The 17,265-nt window shown below is 45.3% G+C and overlaps 1 protein-coding gene across 3 annotated transcripts in view; it reads left to right on the plus strand.

The window, feature by feature from the left end:
- Window positions 1–17,265, plus strand: part of LOC137562977 (RING finger protein 24) — a 146,732-nt gene that overhangs the window by 16,546 nt on the left and 112,921 nt on the right. Inside the window, exon 1 of one of the 3 annotated variants that reach the window (XM_068274901.1) lies at window positions 7,951–8,056. The exons of the other annotated variants lie outside the window; for them this stretch is intronic. The gene's annotated coding sequence lies outside the window, so the exon portion shown is untranslated. Of the gene's footprint in view, window positions 1–7,950; window positions 8,057–17,265 lie in introns of those variants that run through there. 3 annotated transcript variants of the gene reach the window in all.

Raw genomic sequence — 17,265 nt, forward strand, 5'->3', positions numbered from 1 at the left:
CACTGGTACTGAATTGGCTAAAGAGACTATTCAGTGTAAAATTTTTACTGATTAAACTTGCCCAGTCTTTTTTTTTTTTTTTCTCCCTGAGCCCTATGTGCACCGCCTTCCTGCAAGTAGCCCCGCCCCCTTTCAGAAGAGTACCATGACACTCTCTCTACCTGAGATAGTGTGCCACGGAAGCGCCACAGCATTTCTCTGACAGGGAGCGGGGCTACGCAGCGGAAGCTGGTGCACAGAGGGTTAGGGGAGTGCATTAGAGGAAACATGCTTGTTTTACACTGAATAGTCTCTTGAAGAGATCCGTACAGATGCAGAGGCCAGCTGTGTGGGCTGGAGGGAAATCCCTTCTCTCCAAGGATGATGTAATTACTCTTCAACCTAATTGTGTGACCCCCCCCCCCCCCCCCCCCCCATGTAATGGAAGGTCCGACTGACATACAGCAGGGTAGGTGACCACACTGTCTGTGCTAATAATGCACATTGTGTAGTGAGCTCACAGGCCACAGTACCCTCCTTACACAGAGGGCTGTCACATTTAGCCATGGAAATGGGGGGACAAGTAAAGGAAGCAGCTGCTGGAAGAAGGAAACAGCTATTTGGAAATACATATTCAGATGTGCAGTTTCTTCTCAGGCCCCTTTTACACTTTTTGTTTTTTTGCGTTGCGTTACCCTTTCTGCATGTGGGGTAACACAACAGCGATAAAAGTGTATGGGGCCCAGTTCATTAACTGCATCGCGTTGCGCCATAAGCTTTTGAACCACCGTTGACCCAGTGCAAAGTCAACAGCGCATTACTGTGCGACTTCCACAGCGACACAGCGTGGCAAAATGCATGCAAGTCAATGGCCGATGCATACATTTTAGATTTCTTGGTGGTGGCAGTGCTGCCGGAAGCCAGAAATACCAGTGATGTACTTCCTGTTCAGCAGGTAGTACGTCACTGGGAGCGGCGTGGCAAAGGGCATGCAGGAGTCGTGTGAGCGGAGGAGGGATACGGCCCTTTTCATAGGACCCTGTAAGCGCACTCTGCTGCATATCAATTGATTTTTTTGGGGAGTTGCTATGTTAGGGGCCACCTCAAATGTAAAACCTCAATGAAAAAAAACATGGGGTGAGAGTATTAACAGGTCCATAGCAAATACACGACAACTGGATTTATAAAACATAGCTTTTAATTGTAAGCCTAAAATTAGCCAGTAGGTATAACAAATATCATAAAAGTCCAGAACGGTACTCCAGCCGGCCACACCAGACACGTAGAAGACAAGATAAGATAAATAACTTTTATATCACCCTTTTCTCCTGGTGGACTCAAAGTGCCAGAGCTAAATGGTAGCAGTGCTAGGGAGTCTTGCCCAAGGTCTCCTCATTGAATAGATGTTGGCTTACTGAACAAGAAGAGTCGAGATTCCATTTCAACCTTGTCTCCTGTTTAAGAGCCCTTCCCAAGTCACTATCCAGCCATACAGCCATCTGTGATCTGATGGTCCTCAGCCACTCTAACTCCATATTCATTTTAGGCTTTGGCCTAATACTAGGCACACACGATGAGATTTTTTGGCAGATTTACTGTCAGATCGACTATTTTCAACATGTCCGATCTGATATCCGATTAATTTTACGATCGATTTTCATGGGATTGAATCGAAAATCTATTGGAAAATCGATCAGAAAACAGATCGTACATGTTGAAAATAGTCGATCTGACAGTAAATCTGCCAGAAAATCTCATCGTGTGTGCCTAGCATAATGCATATCCAGTGACCAATTTTGGTCTAGGATATATTTACTGTTCTTATGGTCTGATTAGACGAAAAGAATTGTTTGATGCATATTAAATCTTGGATGTACAATTGATTAACTGCTTGCCGACCGCTCCACGTCAATTGGCGTGAACGTGACGTGAGCCCCAGGACCACTCCACGCCGATTGTCGTGAATGGCCTGGAATGGGGATTGCAGGAGAGCATCTCCGCATAGAAGGCTTCGCTCCGCCTCCAGTCTCCCAGCGATAATCCCCGCTTGGAGACTGGTAGACGGTGAAACGTCGACGTCAGTTAGATGTCTATAAACATTGTACAGTGCTGCGATCTACAGCAGTGCTGTACTGGGGACAGTCGTGTGACACGGCCATCCCCCTGGAGGACACAGAAGCGGTCAGCAGTGATAGGCTGAAGCCTATCACAGCCAATCGCTGTGATAGGCTGATGGGGGGAGGGAGGGAGGGTGGAAGGGAAAATCAAACTAAAAAATAAGACATTTTATTTAAAAAAAAAAAGAAGATAAATATTTACAAATAAATAAATAAACATTAGGGGAACGATCAGACCCCACCAACAGAGCTCTGTTGGTGGGGGGATAACTTGTGTGCTGAGTTGTGCGGCCCTGCGGCAAGGCCTTAAAGCTGCAGTGGCCTAATTTATGAAAAAAGGCCTGGTCACTAGGGTTGTTTAAGACCACGGTCCTCAATTGGTTAAACATTACACAACTACTGAAATTTATAACCAGCCTCTGAGGAAGCGGCTAGTTATAAGGCCATGAAACTCGCGTCAAGCTTATGTTTGTTATTGATTAGGTTGACACAGGGACTTTTGTGATATTTGTTATACCTACTGGCTAATTTTAGGCTCATAATTATAAATCCTGTTGTGAGGGATTTGCTATGGGTTTTTCGTGCTCTATGTATTGTTCTATTGAGGAGTGGCCTACACATTACCTTTGTTGATTGTATATAGAAAGCAGCTAGCTGGAAACCTATGTACCTTGTGCAGTGTAGCAGGTTTTTGTGAGAAGATTTAGTCACCTGCGTGTTTGTATTTATTACTGACCTGGGGCAGCCAGTCCTTAGTGAGAGCAGAGACTGTGCTGTGTGTTACCACAAGCAGGATAGCCGGGGGCTTCTGTGCACGGAGTTCTTCCATAATTATACACTGTACAGGCCTCTTGTGTGTTTGGCATGTGTAATGGGGGTTGGGGAGTGTAGGGGACATGTGGCTTCCAGTAACAGCCCAGCTGAACACTCTCAGCAGGTACCAGAACAAGCCGTGTAAATTCATTTTGTTAGGCCTACGTTGCGGCTGTTTCACACCGCGGGTGATTCCGTGGCATTTGCGCCGGCGATCTGCAAACCGCTACTGCAGTGCCTCCCTGTGGTAGCATTCACACTGCAGCACTTGCAGTCGCAAAACCCCTACATGTAGCACGTTGGGAGCATCTCGAGCAAGAACGTAATTATGATTTTTTTTTTTTTTTTGATGGAGACGGCGATTTCAGTGTGAAACAGCCCCTCTTGCTGTACGCTGAAAAACTGATGCACTTTAACCGATCAGTTGTTCCATAGCAGTTCATAGTGACACAGCTTTCAGTTAAACCACCATATAGGGTTTGATTCACTAAACTGTGATAACTGATATCATGGTCGCGCTAGCGTTTTGCCCGCGTTATAATGCGCGTAATGTTTTGCACGCGGTAACGTGAATTTTAGTGAGCAAAATGCAAATTTTCACACGAAAACGGGCATTTGCGTTAGCGTGCGCAAAACAAACGCTAGCGCGACAGTGATATCAGTTATCACCGTTTAGTGAATCAAGTCCATAATGTGAACTGAGCCATAGGGGGGACATGGACATTACCTTCACTTGGGCTATGTGTCAGTTGTCCGTTCAGTTATAACCGACATCATCTGATTCAGTGTGAAAGGATCCTTTTAGGGTGTTGTTTCCAGTTATAACTGAAAGGACAACTGATGTGCAAGGTAATGTCCATGTTTCACTATGGCCTCTCTCACTCTGTATGCTAAAAAACTGTAAGCTTTTTTTACAATGCTAAGGAACAGCTGATCAGTTAAAATGCATCAGTTTATCAGCGTACGGTGTAAAAAGGAGGCCTAACATGTTATAGAAATCACTTTTTAGTCTTTTACAGTACTGTATTGTGTTGTGCTTGCGTTTTGTGATTGCATGCGATTTGCAGAGAGCTGAAATCACCGAACAAAATCGCAAAGCGTACTCGCTGAAAAATCGCATTGGGTTTTCAATTTTGTTTGCGTTTAGTGGTATAAAAGAGCCATTAGCATTAGTCTATAGCTCCCACAGCGGGGTTGCCATATTGCATTACTGAATTAACTTTAAGGCCTCTTTCACAGTGCGACTTTAAAGTCGCACGTTAGAAAATATTCTAACGTGGACTAACGCACGGCAATACAAAGTCTGTGTGACTTTCACAGTGTACAAGTTGCATTGTGTGTAACGTGTAGCAATATTTAGAAAGTGCTGCATGCTGTGCGCTTAGCAATACATTTGTTGCGTTGTGTGTTGCACATGCTCAGTAATGTTGTGTTTTTTTTTTTTTTTGTTTGTTTTTTTTTATTATGTAACGCATGCCCCGTTTTCGTTCCATCACTGTGCGACGAAAACGGCGCACCAAACGCAGGGCTAAATAACGTCCATGTTATAGTCTTTCAATGTGTTGCATTAGGGGCACATTATGCGACCGTAACGTCGCATCAAACGCAACATCCCACTGTGAAAGAGACCTAAATATGTTCGTATTGATTTAGGAATATAAACCTTACAATATTCTATTTCTTGTCCTTGGACTAAGGCCCAGGAATTGGAAGTTGGGCATCTTAAAAAGAACTTTCTTTCACTTGCTATTGGAGGCTTCAAGAGAACCTGTAATGACATAGAGAAGAGGAAAACATAGAGAATTGCCTCCTGTATGTAGTTAGAGAGTTTAGCCTGTCTAATTCACCCTCATCTGTGGCCAATCGCACGTGTAATTTGATCTCTCAGCCGTGTTATCTTGCTGCCTCGGCAGAGCAGCTAATTTGTAAACCTGGGATGTTAACCCTATATCTGCATTCATAAAAGCAGGAAGTAGACTCACTGCAGTCTTACTGTAGGATTTGTATCAGCTGTAACAAAGACATTTGCGTATCTTTTAGAGCAGAGAGGAAGTTCTGAGTTCAGGTCTGTTTTAAAATGTAATACTTAATTACCATAAAATAGAAAATAAAATAGAAAAAAACCGAGAGCCCAATATGGTGTAGTATGTTAAAGACACTAAGTGGTTTAGTGAGAGAATTTATACTCACAAACATGGGTTACCATTCTGGCAACCACTCAATAGGCAGGTGAGGAGATTAGACCTGTCCTCACTCAGGATTAAGAAGTCACTCTCTGTAGTAAAGAAACAAGAAAGGGGGTAGCACTCCCCTCCACCAGGAGTGGACACAGAGTATTTGTATGTAGAACAGAGGCGCCGGCAGGATAAAAGTCAATAACATTTTTAAAAATTGCTTGGAGGAAGTGGTGGGCTTGCCTCCCAAAAGCAGACACGAGGTCCTGTCTTCATATAAATCAATACATTTATTATACGGTACCCCAAAAAACAGTGCAACGCGTTTCGCAGGCCCAGCCCGCTTCATCAGGCAATAAAAGTGGGGACAAAACAGAATTTCGTCAATAGCAGGTGTAGCGCCTTAATTACCATAGCAACCCGCATGTTACCCCAGTAAAGCGAGTGGGCGATTGAGCTAATGGACTGTACTACCCTGACATTATTACCAGTAACATTTACTACCGTATATTCCGGCGTATAAGACGACTGGGCGTATAAGACGACCCCCCCAACTTTTCCAGTTAAAATATAGAGTTTGGGCTATACTCGCCGTATAAGACTACCCCTCTTCCAACGCACACCAAATTAAAATAAAAATAAAAAAAATCATGTACTGGTGCCGTGTATGAACAGATACTAGTGCTGTACCGTATGTGTTACCCAGTATATAACAGTATATAGTCAATTGACTTGTTACATTGGTCAACTCTCCTTAAGTAGACTGGTCAGCTCTCCTTGTCTACCTGTTTATCAGAGCGGTATGGAAGAATAGATTGCACTCCCTCAGCAGGGAGATCTGAGAGGCGGTAACAGGATAGGGCGTATCACCCCGCATCAATGACACCCGGCGTATAAGACGACCCCCAACTTTTCAGAAGATTTTCAAGGGTTAAAAAGTAGTCTTATACGCAGGAATATACAGTAATACTAAGAACTTTACCGCCATTTAGTGCATTAGGCCTATAGAATGCACTTCTGTTTCTTTCTTTCTTTTTACAGCACCATGGAAGAGGATAATGTTATATAATTATAATAGTAATAACTTATCAGGAACTTTAGTAATCTCTCCACTATTGTTGGTAATGGTTAAAGCGGACCCACATTCTTGCACTGGAGACACAGGTGTTTGTAGAGAACAGCTTGTCTAATTCTCCCTTCTCAGCAAGTACGGTAATTACAAGTGTAATTTGAGCTGTCAGCTCTACGGGTGTGCCGACTTTTGTGCTAATATTTAAAGGGGCGAAAATTTGTAAAATTTAAAATATGTGCAAACATATACAAATAAGTACATTTTTTTCCGGAGTAGAATGAGCCATTAATTACTTTTCTCCTATGTTGCTGTCACTTACAGTAAGTTGTAGAAATCTGACAGAAGCGGCAGGTTTTGGACTAGTCCATCTCTTCATAGGGGATTCTCAGAGATTTATTTATTTTGAAAAGCACTTAGTGAATGGCAGTTGCTCTCTCCAACTGCCAAAAAAACTGTGTAGCGAGCAGGAAAGCTGGCCAGCATCATTGTTTAAAGAAAGTCTGAAGCGAGAATAAATCTCGCTTCAGACCTCATAGTTAGCAGGGGCATTTGTGCCCCTGCTAAAACGCTGCTATCCCGCGGCTTAACGGGGGTCCCTTCACCCCCAAATCCCCTAACCGCCGCAGCCCTGCCTCCCGCGCATCTATCAGACGCGTACCTCCGCCTCTCCCCCGCCCCTGTCAGTCTTCCTTCACTGAGGGGGGCGGGGGAGAGGCGGCGATGCGCGTCTGATAGATGCGCTGAGAGGCAGGGCTGCAGCCGTTAGCCCTGCCTCCAGGAAGAGCAAAATTTACGACCAATTTGGTCGTTGATTTTGCAGGGGGGTTTTGGGGGTGAAGGGGCCCCCGTTTAGCCGCAGGATAGCGGCGTTTTAGCAGGGGCACGTGTGCCCCTGCTAACTATGTGCTCTGAAGCGATAATTATTCTCGCTTCAGTGTCTCTTTAAATCCTTTTTAGGGAATATCTTCATAGAGAATAAACGCCTTGTTGAGAATCCCCTATGAAGAGATGGTCTAGTCCAAAACCTGTCCCTTCTGTCAGATTTCTAATACCTACTGTAAGTGACAGCAACATAGGAGAAAAGTAATTTAATTTATGACTTATTTTACTGTGGAAAAAAGTACTTCGTATTTGTCTATGTTTGCACATATTTTTAATTTTAAAAATTTTCGCCATAGTGCCCCTTTAACACAGGAAGTTAACTCTTTCTGTGCTTCCATGAAACCAGGAAGTAACCACTCTGCAGGATCTCTGTATGAACTCTATAAGCTGTAACAAGGATTTGTTTTAAAGTTTATTATGCTGTTGCTTATCTTTTAGAGCACAGAGGAAGTTCTGGGTTTAGGTCCGCTTTAAGGGAATGGTTTCTGGTTTTCTCTCTGCCGCATGCCCTGTAGACCTTACACACTTCATTTCTAACTTTTATTTACTAACTGTGTGGCTCGGCTCACTTGAGGCGCTATTTCTGTCCCATGCTCCCTCCCGTCAGCTATAGTAGTGTGAGAGGCGCAGAGCAGGTGCTTTGCATCTGCTTCCTCTGCAGGGAAGGCGCGTGCTCCCAGCATGCACCGGGAGGTAACATGCGTGAAGCTGGGCCGTGTGAAGTTCCCGAACAGCTGTGGGGACCCCTGACATTTATAGTGACACTTCCAGAAGGCTTATTTGCTGGACAAATACTGCCTGACACCAGACAGCTGAGCTAATCCCGAACCTCGCGCTGATCGCCTTCCTGTATCTGGTGTGATTTGTCCACAATGCTGAATGCTGGGCGAATGGCTACTGTATGTGCACAGCTAATCTATAGTGTGCTGGGGGTGTTCAGCCAGTCCTGGGATTCAGAGCGACAGCATAGCCAGCGGCTGATCTCTGTTCCTGTCTCCTGAGCAGTCTAGTGCCCACAGGTAGGTCGGGGTGTGCTGATTGGGCAGTGAAGAGCATTATATCTATAGCCTCATGCAAGATGGTTCTTGGCCAATGTGTCTAATCAGAGCCACCTCGGCTTAGAATGTAGTGTGTGTACGGTGTCCCTGATTCGTCGCTGTGAGATCGGTAGTAGATTAGCGTTTTTTAAAATTGCTCCCATTCACTTTCATAAAAATCGCGGGAAAAATCGCAGCGATTTTGCAATCGCGTATTGCGATTTTTTTTTACTGCGATTTTAATGAAAGTGAATGGGAGCGATTTAACAAAACACTAATCAATCGCAAAACGCTCAGAAAAGCGATTCTAGTGTGAATGGGCCCCAAAGCCTATATCTAGCCTAAAGGTGGCCACACACCATACCATTTTTTAAATATCTGTTCAATTTAAGAATTGCAATCAATTTTTCTGACTGATTGTAACATTTCAAAAATCTGACCAATGTACCACACACATATGTTCAGTTTTTTTCCCAATTGTGATAACAATAATTGGAAACTCTGAGAAAATTGCTAGGGTGTGTATATTAATAAACTGACAATCTAACACACACCATACAATCTTTAGAAAGATTGAAGAAAAATATCTGGCATTCCAGTTCAATTAAAATCGAAAAAACGGGAAATTCGATCGGATTTTTTAGTCAAATGAAAAAAAAAGCTTTAGATTTTTTTCGGGAGATCCGATCATTTTTATCAAATTGCCGTAACTAAAATCGGATCATTTTATTGTATCCTGTGTGGCCACCTTAAGGAATAAATTGCAGGTACCTCCTGTAAGGCAGAGTTATAATTATCTCCGCTGTTTTGTCCCCCAAAGTCCTCCCGAAGCCCTCATCGGGAATCAGATCGGACCTGTCGTAAATAATTGAAAATTGCATGGTGTGTACTGAGCATCAGATCCATATGCCTACCCATGTTTCTTTCTTGCAACAAATGGCTCTCTAGCAGTAATTGTTCACTCGTTGCCTAGTAAGCCCCGCCCCTCGCCAGGAGATGTTGTAACGAGATAACGAATGTCACCGGATAGCGGTAATAACGCTGATCGGTATAAATATAAATGCCTGGCTAGATCCGGCTATTCTCAAGTGTCTCATTTACGCCTCTCACTGGAAGTGTTTACTTATCTCCCTCCCCCCCAAGATTCTGTAGACTTTTTTTTTTATGTAACCCGCGGTTGGATTCTCCTCACCTCCATTCTAGAAACAGCACGGCGCTGTGTTGTGAAAGCTGATCTCTTATTTCCCGCCTTCCTGGCCTAGGCTACATGTTTGCAAATAGAAAAAATATTTCTCAACCTCTCATTGGTCAGAGCAGCAGCTTTGTAAACATTTTTTTATTCTTGCACATCCTATTTAATAATTCCCGTGTCTCTGCGTCCCTGTGTGTGTGTGTGTCTGTGCTTTGCTCTACTGCGCATGTGCACACGGACAGCCTTGACACAGGGAGCAGGGCGGGCGTGTGCGCACGGTGGCGTGTGTGCATGCGCGTGGCACGCAGGAGCGCACGCATGTGCGCTGACTGTGCAGCGGCGGTCACAAGGGAGAGAGGAGAGGGCCTCCTTCCGACACAGACCTAGAGCCCATTTTTAAACAGGCTTAGGTCTACTAGTGATTTTATACTAACCACACCCGGACCTAAAAGAGGGCTTAAACTCTTACATAATATTCAATATTATAATATATTAGTATTACTCTTACAGTTATCATATTTGCTTTTGTGCACAAGTATTATTGTCTACAAATACAAGTTCCCTCAGTACAGTGTATCTGCTCTGAAAGCTGCCATTGCATTTTATTGCACAGCTGCTGTATTTATATATTAAAATCTATAGTGATCACTTCTCAGCTCTCTCAGCTTCTACTATGTGTTGTGTGCAGTTCAGTGTCAGCAGCACACTGCTGGCTGTACACTAATTGTAGATGTCAAAGGAATGCAAACAAAAGATAATATTATCACCTCTTCGGATGCAGCAGGATTCTCAGTGGAGCTTTCAACTGAAGAAGAAAGTGCTGTGTTTAACTGTTTGAAGGCTGTTTTAAGTTTAAAGCCCAATCTACACGATACGATTCTTTGTACGATTCGATTACGATTCTATTTATGATTCGATTAAATCCGACATGTCCGATTGGGATTCGATCCAGTTCGATTTGCAATTGCAAAACAATGGCAAATCAAATTGCATCGAATCGAAACCCGATCGGACATGTCGGATTTAATCGAATCGTAATCGAATCGTACAAAGAATCGTATCGTGTAGATTGGGCTTTAGGCTGTAAAAAATCTTTTACATCAAAGAAGAAAGTTTCATACCACTTTAGTGATGGAAATCTACTCCCAGTTTGTCTCCTGTTATTCCTGCCAGGGCGTAGATTTTGATCAACCCCGTTGCTATGTCTCGCTGACAGCAGAGCTTGCTTATCTCAGTCATTTCATTCGCTCCTGACCCCCTGATTGCTTTGAGCCAATCACAGTAATCACAATACAAAATAAAGCCGGCACTGGTCTTAAAGAGAACCCGAGATGGGATTTCATTATGTTAGTGGGGCACAGAGGCTGGTTGTGCACACTAACACCAGCCTCTGTTGTCCCATGGTGTGCCTCCAGGACCCCCCTGCGCGCCGCTATACCCCCCGCAGTGCTGGCGACACACAGCGGGTCGCCAGCACAATGTTTACCTCTGCTTGTCTGTTAGCGCCGCTCCCCTGCCTCCTCCGTATCGGCGCTACCCGCCCACGTCACTTCCCTCCAATCAGCGTGCACAACCAGCCTCTGTGCCCCACTAACATAATTAAATCCCACCTCAGGTTCTCTTTAAAGGAGTTATCCGGGCTTTCAAATGAAAATAAAGGCTACTTATCGGGAGCTTCCTCCAGCCCCAAGCTCCCAGGACCTCCCTCGCTGCACCTCTGCCCGCAGCCGTTCGCCGGAGCTCCGTCTCGGTCCCTGGTGATGACGTCGATCACCACCACGTGGGCCGGAGCGGACTGCGCAAGCGCAGTAGTTCTGCGCCTGCGCAATCCGCAGAGAACAAGTGACACCCATGCTAACCTAGAAATAAAAAACACATATATAAGTAGATCAATACTAGTTCTCATTACATAACAGATGCATTGCACTGTCCACGTAATGATTCCTGTGAATTTTGTAAAGTTAATAGCAAAGAATCCTATTCTATACAGTTTCCATCTTGGTTACCTTTGAATGAAGCTAATCCTGACATCATTTCCTCCCTCACTCTGTTTTCTCCTCTTGCTATTTCCTCCCTCACTCTTCCCTCCCTCACTCCCCCCCCCCCAGCATGCAACTGTTTTGCTAGCCGATGGCAATGGTAATTAAAGGGCCAGTGCCCCTAAGGTATGTGATAACTCCAAACCATAACAGCAGAAAAAGTTTTGAATGCAGGATTAGCATGTTTATCACTTAATACACTCAGACCAGATTCTGTTGAAATTTGATTTTTATGGTGACAATCCCGCTTTAAAGTGGACCTGAACTCAAAACTCCCTCTCTGCTCTAAAAGATAAGCAACAGCATAATAACCTTTTAAAGAAAAACATTTATTGAGCTTACGGAACTCCTACAATAAATCTGCAGTGTGTCTACTTCCTGCGTTCATGGAAGCAGACAAAGGGTTAATGTATTAGTTGTGTCTGCCAAGGACGACCGAATTTCTGTGCTGACACAGCTGCCAGATCAAATTACAACTCGTGATTAGTCACAGATGAGGTAGAATTAGACAGGCTCTCCTCTCTAAAACCACACAGGGTGTAGAGTAGAGTCAGTGTCAGGAGGCCTAGCCGTGAATGAGAGCCGTATCTCAGATGTGCGCTCCTTTTATCTCTTCCCTGGTTGGCATGGAACAGCCTGGTGACTGCAGACAAAGCTGGGGCACTTATTATTATTATTACAGTCATGACCAAAGGGCCAGCAGAGGCCGCAGCCATTGTTCATTGTAGGAGGTGCAGGACTGGCAGATGTGTGACCCGCTGTGTGATGAATGCCGTGTGCCAGGGGAGAGCTCCGTATTCTGTCTGCCCCACTCTCTATGCAAGCCAGTCATACATAGTGGCTGTTTGTAGCTGATGACTGTGCCAGAAACCAGGGTTCGAATCCTGACTATAGGGTCAGTACCTATTCAGTGAGGAGTTCAAGGCAAGACTTCCTAACACTGCAGGGTGGACTCTCGAGCGCGTCCCAGTGGCTGCAGCTCTTGAGTGCCTTGAGTCCCACAGGGGAAAAGCACTATGCAAATGTTTAGATTATTATTATTATTATTATTAAATGCCTTCTGTTCCTGTTAAACGACCACTATCGCGGAAAAAAAATAAATAAATATAACTGTATGTTTCTACCAGATTAAACTGCACCACCAATAACCGGCTACAAAGTCATCGACGCGTTACTGTCTGACTCCCGCAGTGACACAGCAGCGATGGAATGCATAGAAGTCTTTAGGTGACGCAGACATTTTTAATAGGTTGGAGGCGACAGTGTGGCGTGCATTCCCGGAGCAACGCAAATACGCCAGAGAAGCCGGGAATCCCAGTGACTTACTTCCTGTCCAGCATGCAAGGTGGTGGTGGGGGGGACGCTGTGCATATGACCCTGTATGCGCAGGCTCATATGGATCACGATTTTTGCGTTGTGATTCCATGGGGCGGAGCATCGCAACGCAATCGCGCTGGCCAGGTGTAAAACCGGCCTAAAACTTTTTTATCCCCTGCTGTCTCTTGGGTTATTTCCTCCTGACCAGTACATTTGGCTGAAGTGTGGGTTTTGGAAGATCTCACTGATGTCTCCACATGGGGGGGATGCAGTTCTCTCCGATACTGAAACATAGATATTTCTCTTTCCTCTGGAATAATATTTCACATTGGAGTGAACTGGCCTTGTGTGTGGAGACAGACGTGAGGCGGTGTTTTCTCTCTCCTCTCTGGCCTTGTTAGCGCTCAGCTGGCGCTGTGGTCACACACGGGATTGGTGAGAGCGTGTATTGTGCTCTGGCCTGGCCCCGGCACGGCATGTGGTTGCTGCTCGTCTGACAGCTGCTCCGTGTGGTTTTATTGCTCAGCTTGTGGATTTATTCCTCTCCGGTGAGCTCTTTATTCTGGCAGCGGGGGCTGGGATAATATTATACACTGTGATATCAGAGAATTATCAGGGAAATGGTATTAGTCTCTGGTAGGTCTTCTGACACAACACTGACCTCTATTCCACTGACATTTAAAGGGCCTGCTATTCACACCACAACCCCTCACCCACCTACTATACAGGTGAAACTCGAAAAAACAAGAATATTGTGCAAAAATCCATTAATTTCAGTAATTCATCAAATTTTTTTCGAGTTTCACCTGTATGGTGACCAAGTATTAATAGATCTTAAAGAGACTCTGTAACAAAAAAAAGTTCCCCTGGGGGGTACTTACCTCGGTAGGGGGAAGCCACAGGTTCCCAATGAGGCTTCCCCCATCCCTGTAGCTGCAGTCAATCCAGCGCTGGCTCCCCCGAAGCGTCCCGCAATCCTCGCTCGACAAGCTACATTTATTAACCTTACCTGGCTCCAGCGGGGGCGCTGTTGCGGTTCTCAGGATGGAGATAGGCGGAAATAGCTGCTCTCCGTCAGGCCCGCTCTACTACGCAGGTGCAGGAGACTTGCGCCTGCGCAGTAGAACAGACTGACAGCGATTGCCTATTTCCGCCTATCTCCGAGGCAGAGAGCTGATACTGCGCTGGAGCCGGGAAGGTAAATATTTACATCCCCCGCTGTTCGGGGAGCTTTTTCCCCGCCGCCGTGGGAGACAGGAGGATGGGGGAAGCCTCGATAGGATCCGGAGGCTTCCCTCACCCGTGGTGAGTACCCCCAGGGGAACTTTTTCTTGTTACAGGTTTTCTTTAAGGCCGGTTTAACACGGTTTATGCATTGTGGTGGGAAATGATGTTCCTGTCGCATCCCACCACAACACAAAAAATGTCAATTATATGAGCCAGCGGCAGAGTCTGGTGACAGGGCTACATAGATTTTAATTGCTTTTGCAGCCCCTTGTGGTAACATAGGGTAGCGCAAAGCAGGAATTACCTGCAACTGTAAAAGGGCCCTACTGTAAATAGTGATTGCGCTTTGTTGTGACTTTTTGCTGGATCTATGCCCCTGCGCCAATCTCTGGATTAGCCATTAGCACCCCCCCCCCCTCCCACTGCACACCGCAAAAAAGTACGGTAAGTGCTGTGGGGTACGTAAATGATCCAGAAATTGGATTGGAAAAGATCTCAGTGGTTTGCTTATCTTGGTCTCACCAGTGCTCCTGTAAAAAACATTTTTATGCCACCATTTTGCCAAGTCCCCTACCCCTACCCCTACCCCCTCCAGCACCTCTGTATTTGGTTGTGCCTTTTCTCCACTGCATCTGGACAGGGTCAGGTGGGTGACAGCTGGAATGTGTCCATGTAAAGTACACCTGTCACAGCTCCTCCTCTTGTAGTGCAGCATTGCTGACCTGCTGTGAACTTGTTAAACAGGAATGCTTTAGGTGACAAACATTGCGTGTGACCTGTCGGGCACTGTGTACACTATCGCCTTAAGCTTGTTGCAGTCAATGGAATGCCTGCAGGCTACATATATATCTATATATACAGGTGACACTCAGAAAATGAGAATATCATGCACAAGTCTATTTATTTCAGGAAGGCCTCTTTTCCAAAGGCAGTTGATAGGCAGTGAAATGCCTCTCAGACTCTCATAACTGCTCGCTGCTGCCTGGTAACTGCTCGCTGCTGCCTGGTAACTGCTCGCTGCTGCCTGGTAACTGCTTACTGAGCACATAGTTCAACTGCTCATGGAAAAGAGGCATACCGTAATTCAACTTAAAGAGAACCTGAACTGAAAATGTAAAAGTCAAAATAAACATAAACATGTCATACTTACCTCCGGTGTAGTCTACTCACCAATCTCTTTCTCCTCTCCTGCATCCTGTTTGTCCACTGTGATCAATGGAATTCTCTGTCCTCCACTTCATTTTGGTTCAGGTGTCACATACATCTCAATTTTAGGGTCATTAGTTAAAATGTACCAGTGACGTTGAAGAATACGCATAATTTCCCTGTGCTGCGCAGAATAGCACAAGCGCACATTATCATCACCGTCCCTCCGTGACCTGGTCCCCGAGACCAGAGCACCACGATCAGTGGCACTGGCCCTTTTATACGCCTTACGCAGTAGATGGTCAGGGTAACCATGATCCCTAAAACGCAACCTTAGATTGGCAGCTTCCTCCTCGAAAGTATGCGGGGAAGAACCATTGCGCCTCACCCGGAGGTACTGGCCTACAGGGATACCCTTAATGGTGTGTTCAGGGTGAAAACTGTCAGCCCGTAAAAGGGCATTTGTTGCAGTGTCCTTTCTGTATAGGCCCGTCGACAAACGGCCTTGTTCATCAATTGTGATCCAAATATCCAAAAAAAAGAGATCCTGCTGGAATCAAAGGACATTGTGAACCATAAGATTTTTGTATTAGAATTCAAAATATCAACAAACGAGCGAAGACCGCCCGCTGTGCCTATCCAGACGATAAAGATGTCGTCAATGTACCTGTGCCACATCAAAACGTGGCACAGGTACACCGAGAGACCATCGTCGGGAAATAAACGCACGTTCCCACTCCCCCAGGTACAGGTTAGCATACGATGGAGCACAAGTCGTGCCCATCGCCGCTGCTGTATGCGATGGTAACGCTGCGTTGCGACTTTTTGGGCGCATTGCATTGTAACTTTGCGTTGCGACTTTAATGTCGCATCAAAACGCAACGTCCCACTGTGAATCTAGCCTCATACTATTAGAACATTATGAAAAGACACCTGCAGAGGATTCACACTTCATACATTAGTTTCACCTTTTAAAGGGAGTCTGAGGCCCTGTTCACAGTGGTCAGTTGCGTTTCGGAATAATTCTGCATGTTAACTCACTGCCTATAAAAAATAAAATTCCTTTTTGATATTTTCATAGATGAATGTTTTTGTGATATTCATTGATGCACACGCCTAGCTCTCCTTTTTCTCCTAAAATTATGCAGCACAACTCACTGCCTATACCAGTCGCTGGGCCTGTTCACAGTAAAGGATCGCGTTGTTCTAACTGGCTGCATGCAGGCTTTGTATTAAAGTCTGTGGCCAGTCTCCATTACAGATCACAGTCATTATAACGCATGAGTTATGCCACTGACCACTGTGAACCTGGCCTCAAGCATAACTAAAGGAAAACAAAACAAAAAAAAGATACTTTGCCTAAGGAGAGTTAAGGCTCTGGGTCCTATAGAGCCTTCTCATTCCTCTCCTTGTCCCGTCGTTCCTGCACTGGCTCCCCTGTTAGCAGTATGTCCGATGGGTCAGACACTGCTCTCTTCCACTGCGGTTGGGCTTCGGAAGTCTTCGGGAGCACTCGGGTTACCAAAGACTGGTGAAAACCTCCTGTAGCGGGAGCTTTAACAAGAGGAGCCTGCGGGGGAACGAGGGGACCGTGAGGAGAACAGGAAGGCTGTATAGGACCCAGAGCCTTCCCTCTCCTTAGGTAAGTATCTGTTTTTTTTTTTATGTTTATTACGCTTCAGATTTACTTTAAGTTGACGCTGCATCTTATATTCTGGAGCGTCTTATATTCATTCCAGAGCATCTTATGCAGCGGCAAATACGGTAAATTTCTAATGTTTTACTACTTGCAGCATCACCCGGCACCCAACCAAAGCAGTGCCGCTGCAATTCGTACTCATGCGGTGGGCGGTGCCTGTAATCATGTGACTCGGCTGCGGATACCAATCGCATCCCTCCTTGCTGTATTGAGATTCCAGGCTGCACCAGTGAATGTCCTTCCATGCAGAATTCTGCTGAGTTCAGCATCTTAGCGGAATCTGTTGAGTGGTATTGCCATCGCTCCGACAGCTGCTGCTCGGCTGCCTCTCATTTAGCAGATTAGATGATTTGGAGGGATAAATCTAATCTCTTACAATCAGATCAGTAAATCAGGGCTCATAACATTGAGTTGCCAGGCTTAATTTGCACTGCAGCAAGATGGGGATTTACACACAAGTTTGTTGTGCAGCCGCACGCAACACTTTCAGAGAAAAGCCCTGCCAAAGCGGACCTAAACTCAGAATGTCCTCTTTGCTCTAAAAGAAATGCAACAGCACAATAACCTTTAA

This window comes from Hyperolius riggenbachi, chromosome 1 (genome assembly GCF_040937935.1).
Source record: "Hyperolius riggenbachi isolate aHypRig1 chromosome 1, aHypRig1.pri, whole genome shotgun sequence".
NCBI classification, from domain to species: domain Eukaryota; kingdom Metazoa; phylum Chordata; class Amphibia; order Anura; family Hyperoliidae; genus Hyperolius; species Hyperolius riggenbachi.